Source organism: Marmota marmota, unplaced genomic scaffold, assembly GCF_001458135.2.
Source record: "Marmota marmota marmota unplaced genomic scaffold, marMar, whole genome shotgun sequence".
In the NCBI taxonomy this organism is placed as follows: domain Eukaryota; kingdom Metazoa; phylum Chordata; class Mammalia; order Rodentia; family Sciuridae; genus Marmota; species Marmota marmota.
In genome coordinates this window covers 5,443,945-5,450,734 of record NW_025999960.1, presented here as the reverse complement: position 1 = coordinate 5,450,734, position 6,790 = coordinate 5,443,945, and positions in this window count along the sequence as shown.

Below are 6,790 nucleotides of genomic sequence, written 5' to 3'. Positions count from 1 at the left end.
TTCAAGAAGCAGATTTATTGGCTGTAGCTCGCTGGTCCATAGTATGGCTCATGTCTGAAATTCTCCGCTGGATCATGAGTCTGAAAATTCTTGAACTTTATACCCAGTGGGGGTGGGGAGGAGCTTGGTGTTTTACATTTTTGAAAAAGTCTACATAAAAGTAATTTTTTGTTTTAAATTCTCAGAAAGTGCTTTTTGTCTCATTTCTTAGAAAAGTCGGGGATTTTTCAGGTTATACCACAAAAGCAGAGTAACACCCATAAACTTCATGGTTAAATTTAGTTTTTGCAAGACAGAGCAGAGCAAGGGGAAATAGGACATCTGACCACATGAGTCCCTTTGCAGAGATATTTGCTGATATTTTGTTAACAAGAACAGTTGTGGTGAGGGTCTCTGAAGAAGCTTAATTGAAGATGCATTGGTAGAGGAGGGGATGCCACTATAGAGTCTTCTCTCTCACTGCTTCTGATCATCATGTGAGCTGCTTCCCTCCACCGCCATGATGTCCTGCCTCATCTAGATCCCAGAGGAATGGAGCCTGCCTTCTATGGAATGAGACCTCTGAAACTGTGAGCCCCTGAATAAACCTTTTCTCCTCTACAATTGTGCTGGTTGGGTCCTTTTGCCACAGAAGTGAAAAAGCTGACTAAAACAGAAATGATTTAGTTTCTGGAGATTTTTCCATCTTCCACCTAATTCAATGAATCAAATCACTAAAGGTACATAGAACAAAATCTAGTCCCCTCCATATCTGCAAAGAACTTTGTAGAATATCAGAACTGTAAATGGATTTTGATTTGGGTAAGTGTAGGTATTGTAAATAAATGTGTCATGAACATTTGCATACAATCTTTTTGTAGACTTATGTTTTCTTCTAAATATATTGAGATTTATTTTATGTAATAGGATATTTTCTATCTTAATAATTCTGATCATTTTATTTAGAAATGCATAAAGGGATTTTCTATCTATCAATTATCTTTAGCATTAGCTCCAGCTTATTCTGATTATGTTCAGAGATCATATTATGAATGATAACTATTTGAAATTTCTGAGAGTTGCTTTATGGATTATTAAAAGATTATGTTGCATTAGATAAGAACATAAAACCTTTACTTGCTAGACCTAGTTTTATATAACACAGTACATCAAGCATTGAATTATATTGTTCAAAATTTTATATGTTAACTGAAATTCTGTTTATCCAGCTTACTGATAATTGAGATCAATATCCTGAAATTTTCTAATAAGATAGTGAATTTGTCTATGTGCATTATCAAGTTTAGCTCTATTACATTTTGAAATATATATATATATATATTTAATATATATACATATATATTTTTTAACTGTTACACATAGCCCATAACTATCATTCTAAGGTAAAAAGGTATGAAATTTTTAAAACAAATTTAATAGTTCTGCTTCAGAATTTATTTGAAAACACTGACTGACCTGAATGTGTTTGAATCATCAATGTGTCTCATCTCTTCTATCAACTCATGTCCTTTTGTTATTTGTGTATATTGTTTTTTTTAAGTTGTGATTTTTTTTAGTATAATTGTTCTATAAATGCTATTTTAAAAGTTAAAACCAATGCTCACAGGATAAGAGTAAGTGGAAGATAGGTAAACAATTTTTACATATAGTATTAAAATCATGGTTACTGCAGAATCTTCATGGCATTGCAACTGATTCATCCTACAAAAGAGCATGGTATAAAACTACATCTGCAACAGGGACTCCTTAAAAATTGGAAAATCTTAAAAAGACCCAACCGTAGTCTGGACTAACTCCATTTTGTCTTCCTAACTTGTACTTTTAAGCTATTTCTCCATCCTAGCTTCCCAGGCAGTCATTTCATGCTAAGGACAGAAGCTGAAAGGAATCCGCACTCGCTGTCTGTGGCTCCAGGAGGACTCCAGAGGAGCCACAGAACAGAAATGAACTGTAACCCACCTCTAGGCTCCTGGTGCCACAGCCAGAAGCACACATATGCATGATTCTTGGCTTTCTGCTTTTATTTTCCCTCTATATAATCCTAAAGCTACTGTGGTACGAGGAGGACACTTTTATAGGATACCTGTTTTCCAGGCTAAACCAAAAATACATTCATTTTTTGCTTCACCATTATTTCTCTCTTCATTAATTAAACTTGATGCAGTGGGTGTATGAATTTATTTTTTTAGGAAGCCCAGAGTCAAGGCACTGGCCAGAATCCATGGCAACACACCCATCATATGTGACTTAAAGAAGTAAAATTCAAAATGCCTAGCTTTTTAAGTGATTGTGATCAAAAACATATTATGTTTTAAAAAATAAGCATTACATTAGCCAGAGTGAAAATCTTAGCATATGTTAAATAAGTAGATTATTTAATAAAGAATTACTGAGCATATACCCAATGGTTATTTGTTAGTCATGATGCAAGCTAGAAAATATCTTAAGGAACAAAGTATTTAAGGTAAAATAGGTATAAAAAAAGAGGGCTGTAGATATGAAGAAGGTATCTAAGTGAAAAATGTTTGAAAATCTATGGTAGGAACTATCTCAAAGGTGTTTTTGTATGTATGAATTTATTAATAAAATATCTGATGAACAAATTTACAAAACTTATGAAACAGTTCTACCTTGATGATCTGATCCTAGAGAATAGCTCTATGTTTGTGCTCTATTTTGGGGTGTAGGTGGATGCTTTAGTCAGCTTTTTCACTGTTGTGACCACAGAGACCTGACAAGAACCACAACGTAGAGGAGGAAAAGCTTATTTGAGGCTCACATTTTCAGAGGTCTTGGTCTAGAGACAGCCATCTCCATAGCTCTGGGTCCAATGTGAGGGAGAACATTGTGGCAGAAGAGTGTGTAGGAAGAAAGCAGCTTGGGACATGGCTACCAGGAAGCAAAGAGAGCTCCCCTCAGCAGGAGCAAAATAAAAACCTCTGGTGACCCTCCTCCAGCCACACCTTCCCTGTCTATAGTTACCACCCAGTTAATCCCTATGGGTGGATTGATGTTCTGATTAGGTTAAGACTCATAACCCAATCATTTTACTTCTAAACTTTCTTGCATTGTCTCAAACAAGAGCTTAACCACACTTAACCATAATAGTTGAGTTAAGGATTGGTGTGAGATAGCTGATTAAGGTTCTGGAAAACAAATAGAAATTGATTGGATGAACTATGGTGTTTTGTTATTGTTGCAGTTTTGGGGATCAAACCAGGGGCCTCACACATGGTAGACAAGTGCTCTACCATTGAGTTTATCCCCAGCTAAATGTTATAGTGTTTAAGAAAGGAGAAAGAAAATTGGCAGTTATTAACATAATAAGGGAGGGGTAGAAGAAGATCAAAAGTTCGTTGGATTAGACAAAGTGAAATGAAGGGAAGGAGGGTGGATGTGAATAGGAAAGACAGTAGAATGCACTGGACATAACTTTCTTATGCTCATATATGAATGATCAGTAAAACTCCACATGATGTAAAACCATAAGAATGGGATCTTAATTAGAATGAGTTATACTACATGTATATATAATATGTCAAAATACACTCTACTGTCACATATATCGAAAAGAACAAATTCAAAAAAAGAAATTAGCTATTATCAAAGACAATATTTTGAAGGCATGTAACCTATCTGATATCTTACAAATAACAGCACAGATAACAAGGTAAATATTCACTGAGTGGTTCAATAATCACCTAAATTCTAGTTGCCATATCAAGCAAGCTGAATTAGAAGAATAATATAAAATTTTATTTTTCTTGGGCAACTCCTCTAATATCCATTCTGATGTGATGTCAATTACATAGCATTATAAATAAGAAATTTTATATTTGTGTGGAATAAGTACAAATGCTTCTTTTAAAAAAGGTTTGATATTATTTCAACAGCTGAGAGAAACATTAGGATCTAATATTTTCTAAACTATTATATTTTTAAGTGCCATTTACTGAGTTGCTAAAACTTGGAAAGATATGGATAAACCAAGAGTAATACATGTTAGGTAGAATTATTAATGTTTGAAAATAAACTTTCTGATGAAGACAATGAAAAATTTCATGTCATTGATATAATATCAAATGTCATCCTCTGTGCCCAGATTGTATCAGGTTAATGGTACAGACTTAAAGAAGGTTGACAGTGAAAAAATCTTGAACATTGATAATAATTTACTTGACATTCATTGCTTGGGTAATGATGATGACATTTCTTACATAATATTAAATATAGATAAGCATAAAGATACTACTGGAGACATAAAGACATTGCAAAAACAGAAAATTCCACCTAAAATTTGTGGAAATGTGGTCATTTAATTGAACAACATGCATTTACTAGTGAGAAAGACATTGTGGCTGTTTTCTCGATAAAGCAGCAAAGCTTAGATGTAAACTTATGGAGAACGGAACACACTGGAAGAATTTTTTAAATGGCCATATTCTTGTACTATTTTATCATTTGACAGTACTGTTGCTATATGATCAGCCCCAAACTGACAAGGATGAGGGTGTGAGCATTTAACTATGTACCCTCTTCACCAAGATTCTCAGTCAGATATGATAAATTATGTTCACTTATACAGTCAGAAAATTTAATTTAAATTTTTAAATAATTTTAATAAATTGTAATTCTTTTATAGTCATTAATCTCATTGAGTGTGAGTATTAATTTGATTATGGATATCCTCCCTTTTATCACTAGGAGTATTATGTAATACATGGTGTATGTATATATTCCATTTTAAATCTGAAAAAAATGCAAATTTTGAAATATATCTTGATCCAAGGGCTTTGCATAAAGATTTGTAAACTTGAAATTTCTTAATTGAATCTTTTATCATCATATAATGACCTCTTTTGATTCATCTCACCTGAGAATTAATATAGCCACCACAAGTTTCTTTGGGAAAATATTTATCATGTATATCTGTTTCTATTCTTTCAAATTCCCCAAGTTTTTGTTTAAATACTTTATTTTATAAATAGGATAGGTCAGAGGTTTTTTTTTTAAATAGAATCTGGGGTGTTTATTTTTAAATATTTAATTTTCTAAATACTATTTAAATATATGTAATTACTAATACATTTTAAACTGTTGCTACTGAATTGTTTTGATTTATTTTATGATATCTATACTTTTTCTCCCCTTATACACATTTTTCTCTGTATTTAGTTATTTTAACTTTTTTCCCTAACCCACTTTTTTGGAAGTGAAACATTCTTTTTTGATATGTGGAAAGTTTGTTGGAGGAATTTACTTGAAATATTTAAATTAACAGAGCCTAAGTTTAAATGGAATCATCAATGCCTCTAGAAAATAGTAAGGACCTTAACTATTACATTCAGCAAATATAATTTTATTTGTTTTTTTTTAATTGTTGTTTTTGGTACCAGAAATTGAACCCAGAGACACTTTACCACTAAGCAATATCTCCAGGGTCTTACTAAGTTACTTAGGGCCTCACTGAATTTCTAAGGCTAGCCTTGAACTTGCAATCCTCTGCCTCACCCTCTCAAGTCACTGGGATTACAGGCATGCCCCACCTCACCTGGCTTTATCTCTGTTCTTTGAAATCTACTACTACAGCCATTAGAGTTCCAAAAATAAAGAGAGATAGACATACTTAATAAGAAATCTTAAAGAGACTTTAACAAAAAGGTTATGTCAGAAGGTATGGGAAAGGTCAAGAGAACCAAGGGGGAGCATCAGGGCACTCAGGCTTATAGGCCATCAGAAAGCACTGGCAAGCAAAAGCTGCTTCAGTGATCAGCTGATACCTAGGAAAAGGGAATCCTGGGAAAAGTGGACATTAAAGGGGGAGGTAGTCCCAGATTTAAATGCAAGAGGGAGAAAGAGCCCAAAGCCCCAACATTTATTTCTCATCTTCTGCCTTATCCTTACTAGACTAGTTCTTAACAATGAGATTCATTGTGCAGCATCAGGGCAGAGAGAAAGAGGCAGGGACAGAGGCTTCTTAAAATCACAAATGATTTCAGGTTTAAATTAAACTTCCTTCCCTAGTTGAAGAGTTTCTTGGTTAGCCAAATTCCTTGACAGTCTACCTTACAAGAGAAAGTCCAGATCTCAGAGCATGATTTGAAAGGAGAGGGTAAATCAAAGAGATATTCTGTTCTTCTTAAAGCATGAAGAGAAATTTGGGGGTGAGAACATAAAAAGACATTGATTCAGAGAATTAAGAGAAAAATACTGAGAATATTCTCTTGTCAACCAAATGTCAAACCACGTTAGATACTTGTACAAAGAAAGTTCTTACTGAACAAAAAAACCCTCCAAACAGACTGGCAAACAAAACATTCAACTAAAGAAATGAGGCAGCTAGCCATGCCTTTAACTGGGGGATAGGAAGCATTTCATGCAGAAGACACAGCAAATACATAGCCTTGAGGTAAGGATGTGTGCGGTGTGTTCAAGGAACATGCACAGGAATGAAGCTGCAGATGAGCAACAGTGGGGTCAGCATCAAAGGTTGTCAGAGAGGGAATGCAGTCAGATTGCCTGGGCTGCTGGCTTCTATGTTTAGTGAGCTGAAAGTCCTTGGAGGATTTTGAACAAAGAAGTGACAGGTTATGTTTACACAGGATCACTCTGACTGCTGGTTGAGAGTGTTTTGAAGGAGGACAAAGGCAGAGCCAGGAGGACCAGTTAAACTTGAGCAAGAGGGACAGAATGGGTATTCAGAGACAGACAAAGTTTGGATATATTTGGAAGGTACAACTGAGGGTGTTTGCTAATGGGCCAATATGGGGTGCTAGAGAAAGAGAGGAGT